The sequence below is a fragment of the Chionomys nivalis genome, chromosome 23, assembly GCF_950005125.1.
Source record: "Chionomys nivalis chromosome 23, mChiNiv1.1, whole genome shotgun sequence".
In the NCBI taxonomy this organism is placed as follows: domain Eukaryota; kingdom Metazoa; phylum Chordata; class Mammalia; order Rodentia; family Cricetidae; genus Chionomys; species Chionomys nivalis.
In genome coordinates this window covers 27,879,461-27,897,296 of record NC_080108.1, presented here as the reverse complement: position 1 = coordinate 27,897,296, position 17,836 = coordinate 27,879,461, and the positions used below count along the sequence as shown (strand labels likewise).

The 17,836-nt window shown below is 49.8% G+C and overlaps 1 protein-coding gene across 7 annotated transcripts in view; it reads left to right on the top strand.

Annotated features, from left to right (window-relative positions):
• The first annotated feature begins 11,531 nt into the window (after positions 1 to 11,531).
• Apba2 (amyloid beta precursor protein binding family A member 2) overlaps positions 11,532 to 17,836 on the top strand; it is a 205,318-nt gene continuing 199,013 nt past the window's right edge. For 3 of the 7 annotated variants that reach the window (XM_057756303.1, XM_057756301.1, XM_057756298.1), the window contains exon 1: positions 11,774 to 12,114. The gene's annotated coding sequence lies outside the window, so the exon portion shown is untranslated. Of the gene's footprint in view, positions 11,691 to 11,772; positions 12,115 to 17,836 lie in introns of those variants that run through there. The other 4 variants (XM_057756302.1, XM_057756299.1, XM_057756304.1 and 1 more) reach the window with 3 other exon arrangements.

Sequence of the window (17,836 nt, the reverse complement as noted above, 5' to 3'; positions counted from 1 at the left end):
TTAACTGAAAATCCCTCCCAACTCCAGGGAGTTTCTCTCACTGTTCCCTTCCCCCTTTGTGTAATTTCTCACTACTCTTTAATTTCTTACTTTTTTTGTAATAATTCTTCATCAAGCCTGGTTCCGTTTTGCATACGTCCATGAGGACCTGCGCCATTAACTGTCTTTGGAATGAGACAATGAACTTGGGGCCACTGTCCTATATGAAGTTTGATGACTTCAAGGGTCTGGCATGTTGGGTATTCAGTCATATACAGCTAGGCTCTGAAAGAAAGTTCCTGTCTGACTAAACCACATTGTAGCACTACTGTGGGGCCCTCTGCCCATGCGTCAGGGGGCCTGTGGAGAGAGTGAGGGGCTCTGAATGTCTGTCCCTGTCACTCACTTCGGAACTGGGGAGTAACTGCAGGGTAAAGGGATCCAGACTTGGGCCAAATGCTCCTTGACTACCATGGGCCTTCTTGGTGACTGAGCACGGTGACCTTTTGCTCTTCTAAGAATGTTCTAAAAATTGTCCTCAGGCTTAATGTCATTTCAGAGCCATGTCTAAAAGCCCCTAAAAGCTTTTGACATTTCCCTCTTCCCAATGGACATGTGTTTCCAGTAAAAAGGCCACAGGCATCTATAGCGAGGAAGTATGGGAAGATAATGGCACTGTAACTGTGACAGCGTTGTAAGGTCTTCCTGGGGACACCCAGACTCCCGGTGCAATCAATAGACTAGTTTTAAAAATCATTTTGTTATTATCATTATTTTTAATTTTATGTGTACTGGTGTTTTCCCTGTCTTTGGAAGGCACTGGATTCCCTAGACCTGGAGTCACAGATGGTTGTGAACTACCACCTGGGTGTTGGGAATTGAATCTGGGTCCCCTATAAGAGCAGCCAGTGCGCTTGACTGCTGAGCCACCTCTCTCCAGCCCAGGAGTCTAGTTTTGAACTCTGACTTCAGTCTGGAGATTTGGCTGCTGTTCATTTCATCCCTGGGAATGCATACAATGATCCCAGTCTTGGTGGAAGTTCAAGTTCTGCTAGCCAGCACAGTATTCTGACAATCACGTCTACTCTCCCCAGTTCCTTGTGACAGCGCTCAGCTTCCCAAGGACAGACACTGGTAGCCCTCCTGCTCTCCTGTGGTTTCGTGCCAGCCCTGTACTGGGAGCTCTCTGATGGGCATCAATGTGAAATGCCAAAATCCTTTCACCTGATACCCGCTCTCTGGATCCGTCTACTATGTGGGAGCCACATCATAGAATAGCCAGTCTTGTTTCTCAGGCTATGACCAAGCCACCAAGCTGTTTGCTACTTCATGTCAATAGCTAAACTTGGGTCAGTTTTCTTCTTCGAATGAAGAACCAGCTGTGTTGCCTCAAGTTCTGCTCATGAGAGAAGTTTCTTTCCTCACTAAGAGACCATCTGAGTGGGTTTTACCCATTTCCCACCAGGGTCCTGACTCTGGCTCCGTCCTGCTGAGGCTGTGAATTCTGCCACCTCCGAGGTCCTGGGCCAGGTCTTCTGTGGTTTAGGGAGGGTTGGGTCTGTTTAAAAGCTGGCCCTTGACTCAGGTGGTCATTAATCAACCTAAATAACCCTCCTTCTTCTTCCTTCATTCAACAGATGCTCACAACCCAAGCGTCCCCTTCCCCCGGCTTGTGTTTCCCATCAGTGGGGGCTTCAGGAGCTGCAGAATTAACTGTGTAACAGGGACCACAGGCATATACAGAGAAACCGTGTCTCAAAAAAAACAAACCAAAGCAAACAAGAGAGAGAGAGAGAAAGAGAGAGAGAGAGAGAGAGAGAGAGAGAGAGGTGTCTAGCAGTATGATAGAGCCTTAGCCCTCTTTTTACACTTTTATTTTGAAATGGGTTTTTGCTGGTTAATTTCTGTCAACTTGACACAAACATAAACATATCTGGGAAGAGGGAATCTCAATTGAGGTAGTGCCTCTATTGGATTGACTGTGGGCTTGGGGGCATTTTCCTGATTAATGATAGAAGTAAGAAGGCCCAGACCACTATGGGTAGTGCTACCCCTAGGCAGGTGATCCTGGATTCTACATGAAAGCAGGCTGTACAAACCACAGAGAGAGAGAGAGAGAGAGAGAGAGAGAGAGAGAGAGAGAGAGCCAGCAAGCAGCATGCACACATGCACGCATACACACACACACACACACACACACACACACACACACACACACACCAGTTCCTGCCTCCAGGTTCCTATCCTGCTGGAGATGCTTCCTTGGTTTCTCTCAGGGATGGACCGTGATGTGAAAGTCTAAGCTGAAATACCCTTTCCTCCCCAAGTTGGTTTTGGTCAATATTTTTTTTTTTTACAACAACAAAAAGCAAACTAGAGCAAGAGTCTCAGGAAATCGTCCGTCCAGATCCTAAACCCACTGTACATATAGCCCAGCTGGGTCTTAAACTCAGTCTCTTCCTGAGTAGCTGGACTCATAGACCTCTGCTACTGTCCTCACCAGGATCTAAGGCTTGATTTAATTTCGATGCTATTTCAGTCTCATACACAACTGAAGGGGTTATGTTACACATTTAGGCGTTGAGATTTGGTCAGCAGAGTGTATGAAGATGCATGCATGAATCTACTCAGCTGGAAGGTCCCAGGCCAGGCCACAATTCATCAACTTTAAAGCTTTGGACTGTTTCACATTTTAATATCTGTTTCTGGTTGCATTGTGTCTCCTCCTAAAGATGCTGAACACCTCATCCCCCAACATTTTGAGCATGGTATTATTTGCAACTGATAAACAAGCAAAACTGGTGGTGGGCCCCTACTATAAGGCCTTTGATGTCCTCAAATAAGAGAACATTGAACACAGAGACAGATGTGCCCAGGAAGAAAATCAAGTGAAGAATGTGGGCATGCCAGGGACACACACAATCTGTGAGGTTAGAGGAATCCATCTGGGAAGCATATTCTTCCTCCAGCCTCAGAGGAAATCGGTCCCACTGACACCCTGACTTTCTGTCCACAGCTGCAGGTCCCACAGCCAAAGGTCCAATATTTTCAGGGTCAACCAACCTTGAAGCAAAAATATTTGAAAAAAAAATATATTTAACATGCACAGACACCCCCCCTTTCCTGCTAGTCTTTGCCGAAGCCCCATTGTGCCCTTCGAGAACAAACTTAATGAAGTGATGGCAGGGCCTTGTGAGAAGACTACTTTTATCCACTAGTTAAGACTGAGGGCACACCCAAGGAAGGCGGATAAAACAAATTCTGGACATTGCTTCTAAAATACTTCATTTCACCGAATGTTCACACATTCAGTCAGCAAACCTTTACTGGGTGCCTACTCTGCAGTAGGCACTGCACATGAACTGCTAACCACATGCATGAATAAAGGATTGCAGGCACAATGGAAGGGAAAACAGAATGTCCAGGTCAGGACAAGCAAGCAGCCAAGCTTCCTGGGTCCAGTCTAATTAGGTGGGGAGGTGTGTAGCAGGCTGGAGAGGGTCCCGAAGGAGACTCCAGGATCCAGCAAAGGCCCCTGTTAGGACTGGACATGGCTGCTGACAAGCAATGACTGACCTTCTCAGGCCGGCCTGGGGTCCTGCCTGTGTGACTGGCAGCAGTGGGGCTGGAAGCTGCCAGGCCATCCTGGAACTGGGCACTGGGAAGGGTAGGCCTGCTGCCTTGGAGTCTCTTAACAACAGCTTCTCTGAGAATGCATCAAAGAACTGCAGCAGAGAGAACACCACCCCGCTGCTAAGGAACCACTACAAGGCACTTCCTAGGCTCGCACAAGTTTATTTAAAGAGTCCCAGGAATGTTTCCGAGAAAGGTGACCAGACCATGGAGGGGAGATGAATCTCGCATAGCCATTGGTGCAGGGTGAGCTACAGAGGGCTGGTGAGGCTGCGCTGAGAGAAGTGGGATGCCAGCCAGCACCCCTTTTCTCAGCATGGAGTCAGCTGCTGGATATCTGACCTTCATGCACCAGGGGCTGACTTGTTTCTCAACACTGTGACTCACCAGACACAGCTGGGCAGTCTTGGGTCATCTTCAAGTGGGTGGAGGGGTGTGGGGACTGAGAAAGAAAGACCCCAACTTAGTTCCCTCTTCTTATGCTGAGGGCATTTGCTCTCCAATCAGGATGCTCCTTGCCAGGCCTGGGCTCAAGGATGGTCAGAGAGCAGGGTATGGTATAGCTGACCCAGTCTACACCAGAGTAGTCTGCTGGTGACCAGGCATGCTGGACGAGCACAGCCTCACTTGCGATGGGTCTTCTATAGTCTTCTGGCTGGATCCAAGGGCTGTTTTTGGTCACAGCTCTGTCACCACCATACTATGGAAATACAGCAACAGATTTCCTTATTCCCAGTCTGTAGTGACATTTCATTTGTATTTTAATAAATAAAGTTTGTCTGAAGATCAGAGAGTAAAACAGCTGCCCTGGTCAGCCTTACAGACCAGGCAGTAATGAATACACCTTTAATCCCCTTTAATCCCAGTAGCCACACTAGTTTGTCATAGAAACTGGGTTGATAGTGGTGTATGCCTTTAATCCCAGAACCAAAAAGGAATATAAAATGTGAGGAGCCAGCTCTCAGTCAGTCTCATTCTGAGATTCTTGGAGGCAGAATCACCATTTTGGACTGAGGTAGAAGCGGCTGGCTGTTTTGCTTTTCTGACCTTCAGGTTGAACCCCAATATCTGTGGCTGGATTTTTATTAATTGTGCTACATGAAGCATCAACTTGTGGTTTATAATTCTGTATTTTTACAATTGTTGTCCATGTAAGCAGATAAGCACATTAGAAGGGGACATCGCAGGGTTTGTCAGTGTGAAGTCTGACGGCCTCTTGATTGAGGCAGATGCTTCATTCTGTAGACGGCTCTTCTGTGCTCTTCAGGTCACGGGAACTACACCCACTGAATGCCAGGAGTTTCGCTCCTCTATGTTTGGACAAACCCATCTCTACACTTGGCCAGACCTTTCACAAAATTGATACCAAGTGACAACTGAGGTCCTGGCTCAGTCTCCCTGTTCTGAGAGGAGTTGGGAAAATGTGGTCACTCACGGGTAAGCCAAGTTCAGCAGAGCAGGAAGAAAGCAGAGACGAACTTGTTGCTTTGGGTGAGGTCTCCGGCCCCGTGGAAAAGCGACATTGTGTAATTATTTCTGAGTCCCTGAGTCATCCATCCTGCATGCCTGGGCCATGTTGATGGTCACACAGACTGTCCCTCAGAGCACCACACTGTGACCTGGCTTTAGTGGGAGTTGGACCCCCAGTATACCCAGTCTCCTGAAGCAGCTCTTAAAACTCTTGCCGCACAGGTACCTTACCCTTTCATTTCCTTTCTGAACATGGTGCTATGGCTTCAGGACACATCACCTTCGAATGCTTCTAAAGCTGACCCGAGGCCCAGGATAACAAATGTTGCTGGTCTTCCTGGAACCTCATGACCCTGGGGCTCCCTAGTATGTATCGGTAGTAGGAACCACAAGTAACCAAAGAGAGCCATCAGGTTCTCACTGTATTAGCCAGTCTCTGCCTCTCTGTGTTTGGAGTCTGGGGTCACAGATCTCCTCCCGTCACATCTACATCTTCCTTTTGGGGCAGGATCTCTCACTGAACCTGGAGTTCACTGATTGGTAAGCTCCAGGGATCCACCTGTCTGACCCCGCAGTGTTGGAATTGCTGCATGCTCTCACGCCTACCACGGAACTCAGCTGTTCTCACACGGCTTCTGGGGAACCAAACTCAGGTCCTCGTGTTGGCACAGGAAGCATTTTATTCACGGAGCCACCTCCCCAACCTGTCAGCCAGGGTTCTTAAGGTTACAGGAGTATCCTTGAAACCAGAATGGACCCATATCGCTGAAAAGTCTAGAGGCAGGAAGATCAGGCACGGTTGGTTCCAGAACCTACATTGATGTCCTCGTGGCTCATTGTCTGTTTATCCTTCATTTTCATTTGCCTTTGTTCTGGCAACGATTCCCGCGGGTTGCTCTGCAGGTTCTGCTGGATGCTCACATCATCCCTACCAAGTACCATTTCCGTTGGGGGAGACCAAGACTAAACTGGGTGGAGTCTAACAGGAGTGACGTGGGTCACATACCCAAGCTTAGACCTAGAGGAGGGAAGGAATGCATGGATTGTTGGAATGCAACTCATGTGCCCCCTCATGGCACAGGAGGGGCAAACCCCGATCCTAATTCAGAGGACAGAGGATGAGGATGGTGGGTCCTAAGGGAACACCTGAGTAGCCAATCACCAGAAGGGCAACCTGTTCCAGGAAAAACATCCAGTAGTGCAATCAATGCCCAAGGCTCAAGGAGAGCAGAGGGTGTTGCCTTGCTGCCTGCTTCAATTCTGGTTATGAGTCGGAGGTGCTGCTTATTTCTCTTCTCCTGAGCGTTATGGAAGTGCAACCTGATGGCCAGCAGGAAGCCTCTCTGTCCTGGTTGAAACTCTTCTGGGCTAGGATGCCCCAAGGATCACAGGATAGCAGTCTTCTATTGGGCTAAATCCCCAGACCTGCCTCTCCAAATATTTTCAATTCTTGATTGAAACTCAGATGTGAAGGAACCAGTGACCATGGACAGCAACTGTGTATTACAGTAACTCTGCTGTTTGTTTTATCTATCGTCTGTACTAAAGATGCTACCTAGAGCCACACCTCATCTCTATGACCCGTCTCTCATGACTTTGCACCCCACCTTGACGAGACTCAGTTGGCAACTTCTCTTACAAGGAGCAGAGCGCTGCCTTTCCCAGCTGTGTTAGCATCCATCCGAACAGTTTCTCCTTCCTTAGCGGCTCTGCCCTGCAAGGCAAAGGTGCGTTCACCCCCTGCCCCACTCGGCACGGTATAAGATTCAGCGGCCAGGATCTGGAGGGATGGGAAACAGAGGCTTCTGATGTTTATGATTATTCCTTTGTTGCTATAAAGCCTTGACTCTTTTTTCCTTTCAGAATTTACATGTTCCACTTAGCCAAGAAATCAATGGTATTTCCTTTTTAGGAAGGTACTTGGCCCCCATGGTCATTCAAGGCGTTTCCATGCCCCCTCTCTCTGTCTTTCGACACAAAGCTCCGGGCTGTGGAAGAACCCACTAGAGTGTGTGTGTGCTCTGGTGGGTAATTTCCTCATGCCCTAAATCCTGACAGTAAGACATTGGCATACAGCTGAGGATGCATTTGTCCTTGGACATCCTAGAGGCTAGGGATTTTTGAAGTCAACCTCCCTAGAAATGGAACAGAGAGGGAAACTGCCATACAGGCTCTAGGTATATTACTTGAGACAGATTTAGGTCTGGGGACTGGATCATGATTCTTTGAACTGTACAAGGAAGGATGAAGGGGTGGTGTCAAAGAAGAGGGGCTCAAGGGCTTGGCATGAGGGAGGTGAGACCAAGAGACGCTTCTGGTGAGCAGTCACTCTGGGGCAGGAGAGATGATCTGCCAGCTCCACAGAACAAAGACATGTCTTTGTCAATCAAATGCATTTATTTATATATTCAGCATAGGAATGAAAGAAAAATTTTCTGTTGCTTGGAAGTTATTAAGGAAGCATCTTTCCTAGTATATAACTCAAAATGTCTATATTCTTTCCTATACAAGAAAGGCATGTGTTATTTTAAGAAGTAAGTAATGGTATACCATGAGCTGAGTAGTCTGGCTGCGGTTTACAATACCTTGCAGGAAATCTGACCTGGTCAGGGATTTGTGCCCTGCAGGAACTGGCAACAAGCCTGCAATTCATAAATACAGCCACTAAGTGGCAGTAGGCAGCATGGCCTTGTGGTCCAAATACATAGGCTACTTTGATTTCTCTCCCCAGAGGAAGGGACCAGAGATTTCAGGTGTCCTGGTCTGCTTGGCACTAATGGGAGCTGAAAGAACCTACAGCGGTCCACGCCCAGTGGAAGGTCTTCATGTGATTGAGGCCATGTCCTGGAGAGAGTTTGGGCCCTGGTCTCTTTACATAGCTCTTCTGCTTCTCCTGGCCAGATGAGCAGCTTCCTTTTTTATGCTGGGAAGTCATAGGTCTTTTAGCTTCCAAAGGGCCTAGCCCTGAAGCTATGAATAATTAAAATACAATAACAAACAAACCAAGAAACAGTCACGGACAGATAATACCCATTATTTCAAAAAGCCAAAAGGGTAACCAGCTAAAACTCTTCCTGTTATTTCTCTTTTGGCCACTTATTTTTATCCAGCATCTGATTCATTTCTTTCTTTCTTTTTTTTTTTTTGAAATATTTATTTATTATGTATACAACATTCTGCCTTCATGTATGCCCACAAGCCAGAGGAGGGTGCCAGATCTCATTACAGATGGTTGTGAGCCACCATGTGGTTGCTGGAAATCCAACTCAGGACCTCTGGAAGAGCAGCCAGTGCTCTTAACCAATGAGCCATCTCTCCAGCTCCCCCTGATTCATTTCTTGTGGTCTCCTGGGGGAGGTTTAGAGTTGCATGAAATCATCTACTGAGTCAACCTTTCCCCTCTTCTCCTTTTTACATCAGTCTTCCTATGTACTCCAGTGTGGTCTTGACCACAATCCTCCTGCCTCCACCTTCCAAGTGTTGAGATTACAGGTGTGCGTCACTATGCCCACTCCTTTCACTTTAATCACATACACGGACACACGTCTCTGTCCCTTGTTCTTTCGTTTACCAATACGTTCCAGAGCATTGCCTCATGTGACTCTGCCACAGGGTTCTTCCTTCTCTTCTGACTGCATGCAATTCCAGTGCTTGGATATGCCCAGTGTGCACAACTGTCCCCTACTCATGAACTTTACAGTGGCCATGCTCCCAGCCCCTTTGCACATGTGTGTTATTCCTGTAGAAATGCACATGAAGCTGGAATTAGGTTAAGGGGCTTAGTACAGTTTAGATGATGACTGTCTCCCAAAGGCCTGTGTGTTAAATGCTTGTTCCCCAGTCTGTTAGGATGTGGGGTCTGGAAGGAGGAAGTTTGGTTATTGGAGGCATGTCCTCCAAAGGGGACTAAAGTCCCTTCAGGGAGCAGGTTAGTCTGTAGTGTACTCCCTGCCATGATGCCTTGGTTCACCCGCCGTCAGGACCAAGGCCAACTGACCAGTGGACTGGAACCTTGGAGACTAAGCCTAAATGAACTTCCCCCTTTAAGAAGCTCTTATGGTAGGTTTGTTAGAGTTGATGGAGACAAAGTAATAGGCAAGTGCCGTTCTAATAGGAGTTGAATTTTCTTCCTTAGATGTCATATAGTTTACACTCCTGTGGGCAGTGAGGGGGTCTGCCAGTTTCCCCCTGAATTCTGGAACACAACGTGTTCCTGAGATTCCAGCAGGTAAAAACAATGCCAGTTTAGTGTAGTTTCCGTTTGCTTTCTTTTTCTTTTGCGACGCCAGGGAGCGATGCCAGGGTCGCATGTAGTCTATGCATGTGCTCCATTGTGGAGACGCACTCCCAGTTCTACATGGGTTTGAAGGTGCTCGTACGTTGGTAAGATGGCTCATCAGTTAGAGGCGCCTGCAGCCAAGACCAATGACCTCAGTCCAATCCTTGGGACTACGGGTGGAAGGAGAGAACCAACCCCTGAAAGCTGTCCTCTGACCTCTACACCATCACACACACACACACACACACACACACACACACACACACACACCAAATGCAATGAAAGTGTTAAAAGAGGTAAAAGTCACTTGTATTTCCCTTCCTGTGAACTGCCCATTTTATTTTTAACTCAGTCAAATTTTCTTTAAAAGCACTTTGCAATATTATGTGTATTATTAGCAAAATCAACTATGATTGATCTGCAAACATTTTGCTTCGTTTTCTTTGCTTTTGGAGCTCATTTCCAGGCAGGAGTTTTCAGTTCTGTAGCAAGCTTAGGACGTCCCCCACTCCCTTCTTTAAAGCGTCATTAAAGAGTGGGGCTGACCCATTCTCTCCAGAGTGAGGCCGGGCCTGGATGTTTGATTCTATGGACACGAGACACAGTGGCTCCTGAGTGCCATATGTAAGTCTGGGAAAAGCCTGAAGGCAGATACCCAGAGGCATGCCCCCAAACGGCCCAGACACAGGGTATTGTGGGTACTGTGTATGAATCTTTAGGCATAGATGTCGAATTTCCTATAAGGTTTGGTCACCTTAGAGCCAAGCAAGATTGCCAAGGGAGACATCATATGCATGTGGTCCTAGCATTTAGCAGGCTGAGGGAGGACAGCGAGTTAACAGGCAGCCTCAGCTACATGGCAAGTACCTGTCTCAAGAAAACAAGGGCATAGGGACGGAGCTCCAGGTAGGTAAGTAGAGTGCTTGTCTAGTGTGTGCGAAGTCTGCACTGCTAAGCAGATGGGCACATCTGGACCTCACACTCAACAGTCACTACTATGGAACCATTTGCATTTAGAGAAAACCTGGGGATGAACTGTTTGCCAGTTGGGTCAATAGAATGTTTAAGGTGATGTAAAATAAACAGCAAAATATGCTCACCTCCAGGTGACGGGGAAACTCTGCCAACCAATCACAGCTAATTGGGGCGTGGCGACCTGGACCCCAGGAAGAAAAACTGGGAGATCCAGGTGCGGGCTCTCTCTGCCCGGTGCCCGCCGGACCGATTGGAAGTCGGACCTCCCAGTCTTACAGTGTGAGTTTCCCCTCTTTAAACATTAAAGTATAACTGTTATTCTTGAGCTAGTCTGGTTATTTATCGTACCGACCTAATTCTCTACATCCAGGAGGAGGGAGAATGGTCAAGAGTGGAGATGACCCGTTGGGTTCCTGGCCACCGAAGCTGCTCTGCTATGACGGGGCCTGGGAGAGGAGATAAGGGAGGAGGCTGAAAGGCTACAGGCCCGGGAGGTCCTTACTAGATCTGTCTCCACACTCAGCTTTTCTCCTGGTCCTACTCAGGAGAGAAGGGCTCTCTGCATCCTACCCAGTCCTCTTCCTTCGGTGACACTCTGATCTTGTGGCACCTGGCCTTCATCCCAATCCACCACTAAAAGGGGGGTAAAAGAAAAAAAAAGAACCGAGGTCAACTAAAAGGGGGCTCAAGTGAGACAGGGGAGCCCCTACCCCTTAAACAGGCCACCCTGTATGCCTTAGACCCACAGGCTGCCACAAGTACACAGAAGGGAAGGAAAGGTCAAAGGTGACACTAGCATCTACCCTTTAAGGGCTTCAAGAGGCTTGCTTGTACCGAGGGGCGGGGCGGGCAGCTGGTTCTCTGTGGGAGTAGTAGAGGTTAGGGGGCTTTTCCATTCCGGACAGCCAAGACAACACAGGTATCAGAGAGTCGGTGGTCATCAGGGACAGGGTGAGAAGGCCTGGTGGCCAGCAGGCCTCTGGGAATCGACAGTGGGGAAGCAGGACGAGGCTTGCCCCGCAGGAAAGGCTTTCTGGGGCCGCGATCCCCTAGGGATTCCAGGGATTTTGGCCAGGACTCCGCACAGAGCGGAGCTGGCAGAGCAGGGCGCGGTCGCCGCAGCCCCTCAGCACCGCGCGCTCTCCGGAGCCCGCCAGGGGGCAGCGCGGCGACAGGGGCAGGGTGCCGGCAACAGCAGCATCGCCTTCACCTGTTCTGCCCTCTGGGAACCAGACTTGTAAGGCTCCGCAACCGGCGGGTCCCAGCCCACTCCCAGGAATCTGTGTGCTCCCTAGGGCTCCACAGCGACTCCTGGGGCCGGCCGCAGCCCGCGTCCCGAGGACCTAGGTCTCAGGTGGGCTCATCTGCCCGCCCCGCTGCTGTCCCTGCGCCGCTCCCGGAGGCGCCGCGCTTGGCGCTGAAGCATCTTTGTCTGCGCTCTGCGCGGTCGCGCGGTCCTGAATCCCTTGAATCCCTAGGGTCTCTCCGGAAAGCGTTTCCGTCCCGCGTGGCCGGGTGCTGAAGGAGTGGGGGGCGGCCGGTGTGGCAGCAACGAGGGCGGTGTGGGTGCGGGTACTCCCGGGCCGCGCCGCGTGCACCCGGCAGAGGCGGCCCTGCGTGCCGTGCGCGGCGTTCGGGGCGCGCCCGCCGCTATCCAGCTTCCCGGGCTCATTAGCAGTCTCGGTGTGCGGCTCCGCGCGGGCTCACAAAGAGCTGCGGCGGCGCCCCGCTCTCCGCTCCCGGACCCAGTCGGGGGTGGCGGCGCATCTCGGCAGCAGGTAAGAGGGGCCCGGGGCGTCCGAGTCGCCGTGACCACAGCCTGGGTTGCTCGGTTCCGCGCGGGGGCCGGGGCGCAATGGGGGGCGCGGATGCTGTAGTCCCAACGCTCCCTTTCGGACCCTGTAGGGTTCTGGAGCGGAGGAGGGGCATAGCGGACAGGGCTGGCAGCCGCTGGGACCTGGGGGTGCTGCGGAACAGCGCCCCTCTCTCTCCGGACCCGCCGGACCCTCCCCATCACTGACCAGCGGCCGGGCGCGGCAGGGACTAGCTGGAGGCTCGGTCATCAGGGGCTAGCGGTGCCGTGGCGAGAGGCTACCTGTCTCAGTCAGAGGAACTGGTCACTCACTTGGGTCCCCCTTCACTGGCCCGGCCGCTAGTGCATTTTGGGTGGGGGAAGCCGGTTGGTACTGATACTAAGTCCCTGTGCTGGGCATCAACTCTGCTTCCAGGCAACCGATCATTGATCTGTACCCCCGCCCCCTTTCCCTTTATAATGAGGCCCAGGGGAAGAAACTCAGTTAAAAATTCCACACCCAGTATTCTCTGTGGGTGCAATGGGGGGACATGCCCCTCGGCCTGGCTACTTCCTGTTGGCAGGTAGAGCCTGGCAAGGGGATTTAGGCGTAGAGGATGAAGGCAAACATCGATCCCGGGTTCTCCAAGCTTTGTTTTTTATACTGGACAGTATGGGCAGCAGGCCTTTATATGCCAAAGCTGTGGGCGAACTTCCCCTGAGTACGGTAGGGATAGAAGCAGGTACCAGTGGGTCTGTGCAGGGGCCTTTCCTGGCTGCAAGGAACCTGCTAGTCTTAGAATTTACTTTTGGAAGACTTTTAATTCTTTGATATCTATTTGTATATGACTTGACAGAGGCCAGACGGAAATCTGAATTTAAATGTAGCCAGTTCACCCTGGGTGAAGTTCTTAAACCAGGCATATTATTCTTGGTCTTTCATCCCTGGGCTGGTTTGTCCCCGATCTCTTAAGCCCCATGTCCCCCTTTATGGATACTGCTTACCTTCTGAGAAAGGATAGTGGTCTCAGAAACAAAGACCTGCAAGCTTTAAGGGCCCAAAGGAACAACTTTTTCTGAAGTACGCATCTGCAGGTGCCAAGAACCAATGGGCAATCTTTCTTAGGGTCAGGGTCTTTCCAGTGAGGTGAGTCGGGGGTTTCTTGGCCAGAAGCAGCCTGGAGGCAGGGGACTCGGGTTAGAGTGGCTGGACTACTTTGTCCTGCACTCTGATTGCTGGGGGGTCATAGTGGGCTGCAGAGGGTCTCCTAGGCGTCGGAGCTGTGGGACAGAGGGAGGGAGGGGAACAGACTTGGAATCTGCAGGGACTCAGAGCAACATAGAAGGCAGTAGTGGATAACTGGAACTGTCTGTTTGTGAGCTGTTCTGTGGACACCACCAGCCTTAGTCGGCTTGCCCTTGGGGAAGTTTCTGAGCTGGGTATAGCAATGCACCACCCCCAGGCTCTCCTTACCCCTGTGGTGTCATTCCCACTGCAGCCTTTCCCCTTCTAAGGGACTGGACTCCACTGAATCGGATGGTCGGTGAGTAGGCGTGAGCCGGACTTGTTCCTTGCTGGAAGGAGCTGTCATCGAAGACCTTAGCTTCTGGTCGTCTTCCTCTTTCCCTTGAGAGGCAGCGGCAGGTCTGAGTGGTAGCTTGTTATCCAGTTTGCATCGGTATCCCTATGATAGTTCTGAAGTACAGCCCAATGGTTTTTTTTTTTTAAATTATTGAATAAAATATTAGTTTCACACTAATAATCGGTGGGGATGGTTTGTGAAATGGAGGTGCATAAATATACAATTCGCCAACCGAGCTAAGAAATGCTAGATAAAAATAAAAGATAATTGTAAAAGACACCAATCACACCCCTGGAGGCTGAGAGGGAGTGTTAAAACACCTTGACTTTTCCTAGACAAAACTGAGGAACTCAGAGGAAAAACATCTGGTGGAGAAGCTGGCATCAACCAGGACTTTGCTTAGGTTGGGCAGAGGTCGCTGAGGCCTGTTGGAGGGGCAGAATGGGGGTAGTACGCAGACAGAGAGGAATCTCCTAGCCCTCAACTTATTCCTCATGTTCTTCTCTTATCTCGGCCCTGAATATGTGAGGGTCTCCAAAGATACCACTGCGTTCTTCCCGATCCTAGGAAGACATGGGTGTGGAGGTCCTACACAGCCCTCACTGCCCTAGTCTGTGCCCCAGGTACGGTAACAGCCTGGGCCGTGTGCCCTCTTCTCCGGTTCCCAGTTTCTTGTCTTATTGGTGGCCATGAGGATGAGAGACATGTAAGTCACTGGTGGAGAGTGGTGTGACCGCTGGTTGGCGGGTAGGCATTCCTGCCGTAGGTTACCCTTGAGACAGTGGCCCACGGGGCAAGGGCCAGCATGGTGCTTACTCATTCCCTTGGAGGATGGCTGAGTGACAGCTCTGAGAGGGGAATCTCGCCTTCATCTCCTCCTCGTCTGTGCCTCACCCACCAGCTGGGCCAGGGCCAGCAGGAGTCTCCAAGCAGCCTGCTGTCACAGGCTGAGTCAGCACCATGGGCACTGGCTTCTCGCCTCTCCTGCAGCTGGTCCTCACTCTGTCCCTGTCTGGACCTTCAAAGGAGCCCAAGGAGGATGACACCCTCAAGGTCATAGTGTCAGGCTCTGTGACACTTCACCCATTGGTGGGTATTAAAGATGGGCAACCCCATCTGTGCAGGTTAGGGGTGTGTGTGTGTGTGTGTGTGTGTGTGTGTGTGTGGTGTTTGGGCACATACATGCTACAGACTAAGAGGTCAGAGGACAACAACTTATGGGAATTGATTCTGACCTTCTACTATGTGGGTCCTGGGGGATGAACTTAGCTCACCAGGCTTGGTAGCTTGTGCCTTTACTCACTAAGATGCCTTCCTGGTCCTGATTATGCTTTCTGTGCTGGCCCTGGGGTTTCCTAGGGTTGGATTTTGTTTATTTATTATGTATACAACATTCCTTCCATGTATGCTTGCATGCCAGAAGAGGGCACCAGATCTCATTATAGATGGCTGTGAGCCACCATGTGGCTGCTGGGAATTGAACTCAGGACCTCTGTAAGAGCAGTCAGTGCTTTTAACCTCTGAGCCATCTGTCCAGCTCCCTAGGGTTGGATTTTGAGATTAGTTGTTGATCAGTTGGGGCAATGCTGGTCTATCTCACTGTCCTAAGTAGTTAGTGATTCCCCACTGCCTACTCCACGCCTTCATTCTTGACCTGATTTCCAGTTTTCTTTTCCTAAGGGTGATCCTTCGAGGCTGCCCAGGCTGCTGGCAGACAGCCCTTACCTGATTTGCCTTTGTTTCGCCACCCAGTCTGTCACAGTCTACTACCTTGGTCTAAGCCATAGTCTCCATCCTTGATGGTTTCAGCTAAGGTGGGCTCCTTCCCTCTTATCCCTTTGACCTCAAACTTGGACTTGAGATCATGCCTCTGGGCATTTTCATCTGCTTCCTGGCCTCCTCCATGCCTGCCTGACTTGCTCCATCATTTATTCCATTGTCTGTTCATACACCAGCTCCCTGACCACCCTCCATGCATTGGAATCACTTCCCCATTGTTAATGCAGCTTTGTGTCTTCTTAGCACCTAATACCCTCTCTCTCTCTCTCTCTCTCTCTCTCTCTCTCCACACACACACTCACTCACACTTACACACACACACATATTGCTCACTGTTTATTGTCTGCCTTTTACTACACGAATGTAAAGACTATTGGCTTCTGTATCCCCAGCAAGCAGAATTGTGCCTGGCACACAGTAGATCCTCAGTGCTCTCGTGGTATGAATGGCTGATTGGACCCCAGAGGCATCATTATCTTTGCCTTTCCCTACAACTAGGGCTGGAACCAAGACATCTTCACACTTGGACCTTGAAACCTAGTGCAGAACCTTGAGGTCGGTGACAGGGAGGACGGAGCCACAGTACTGCACAGTGGTTTGTGGAGACCAGAAGGGAATATGCTGGTGAGGCTAAGCCAGCCCACAGCATGGTCTTCTGGCTTCCCACCGAAGAGGCTTTTGAATTTTTACTGGCCTAGATTGTATTCAGTCAGGCAGGCCCAGCTACCAGAGATTCCCTTCTCCTCCATCTGGATGTTTCTTTCCTTTTTCTTTTTTCTCTAATATGTTATTCTGTTCCTCATCACTCTTCATTACATTTTAATGCACTCTGTGTGTGTGTGTGCACACGTGTGTGTGCTCACACATACACATGCATATTCAGCTGTGTTGAGGTTAGAGGGACAACTTTGGGAGGTCTTTCTTTCTTTTTTGGGTATATGAATCAGGTTGCTTAGTGGTAAGTGTCCCGATTATCTGAGTCATCTTGTGCACACCCCTGCCCCCACTGGATGTTTCTAAACCTGTCTTGTACCTCACATCAGACCCAGTGTCTCAAGGACGGTCAGTTTTTGCTTGTCCGTTCTGGCCAGTTCTCCCTGTTGGAAGCCTTCTTTTGCCTAACTCCACCGCCTGTCTGGCCTGGTAGTGCAAGTTGCCCTGGTTTCCTGAGAGAGGAAGGGGAGGTGGGAAGAGAGGGTGGGATCTAGAATAACAATGACTCCAGCCTGGCTGTGCCACTGTCCCTGGGGCCCTGTGCAAGTTGTTTGCTTGGAGCCTTTCTCACTATATCTAAAGTTGTTTTGAGGCATAAGTGAAAGTCAATACTGAATTGATGCAAGATTCTGTTATGATATCAGTGGCTTCAAGGGGTGCCTGTGTGGCTTCAGGCTGATTGTGGCTTTTTCTGTTTTGCTTGGGAGGTGAGCCTAGCACAGATGCTTCTGGAACGCTGCAGTGCCCTTCCAAAGTAAGATACGGCTGTTGTTTTGTGACTGAAAGAGCAAACAAGAAGGATAAAAGTATGTGGTTTGGATACAACAGAACACTCCAGCATCTGAAGGCAGTTTGGTGCAGAAACCAGTGGAAGCAGCTCCACACTAGATGCCTCTGTGCCGAGCCCTAGTTCTCTGGGTTTACTGATTTAAATGGCTTCCCTTCTCACTGGAGGTGGCTGGTCTTGTCTTACGCTGCAGCTGAGAGGCTGAGGACCAGGAAGCTGGCATTGGCCTGAGGGAGTGTAGGCACATGTCTTCCAGGTGTCCTTTGGGGGAATCATTTCCTGGGGTATGTATTTATAAACTGGACGAGCCTGGCTAGGACTTGGGATCCCCCACCTCCGAGGCACATACGGTTAGTTTGCAGCGTGCGCTTGGACCGTCTGTTGCCTGACGGCTGGGAGTCAAGTGCCGTGGAGATTAGGGAGAGGGCTGGGGGCCGTTCTGAACAGCTGCTATTGCTGGGGCCCTAGGTGTTTTCCATTTTACACTTTAAGCAAGCATGGATAATTAGCATTTCTGGCCTCTAGATAGAGAGATGTGCTTGGTTTGGAACCATTCAACCACTTCTAAACAAACCCTAGTTAGTAAATGCAACAAGGAGGGTGGTGCCGGCCTTAGAATTCCCAGTTGATATGAGTGCTTATATATGTGTGTTTATGTATGCAGATGCTTTATTTTTGTTTCATTTGTTTGGTTTTATATTCCTGAAATTGATTCCCAGCAAGGGAGTGCTAAATATGAATGACTCTGAACTGTTGTGTGCATTGTTAATTATATATATACATATATATATATGTATATATATATATATATATTTTATGGTTCTCCCCAGTTGGTTCGATTAACA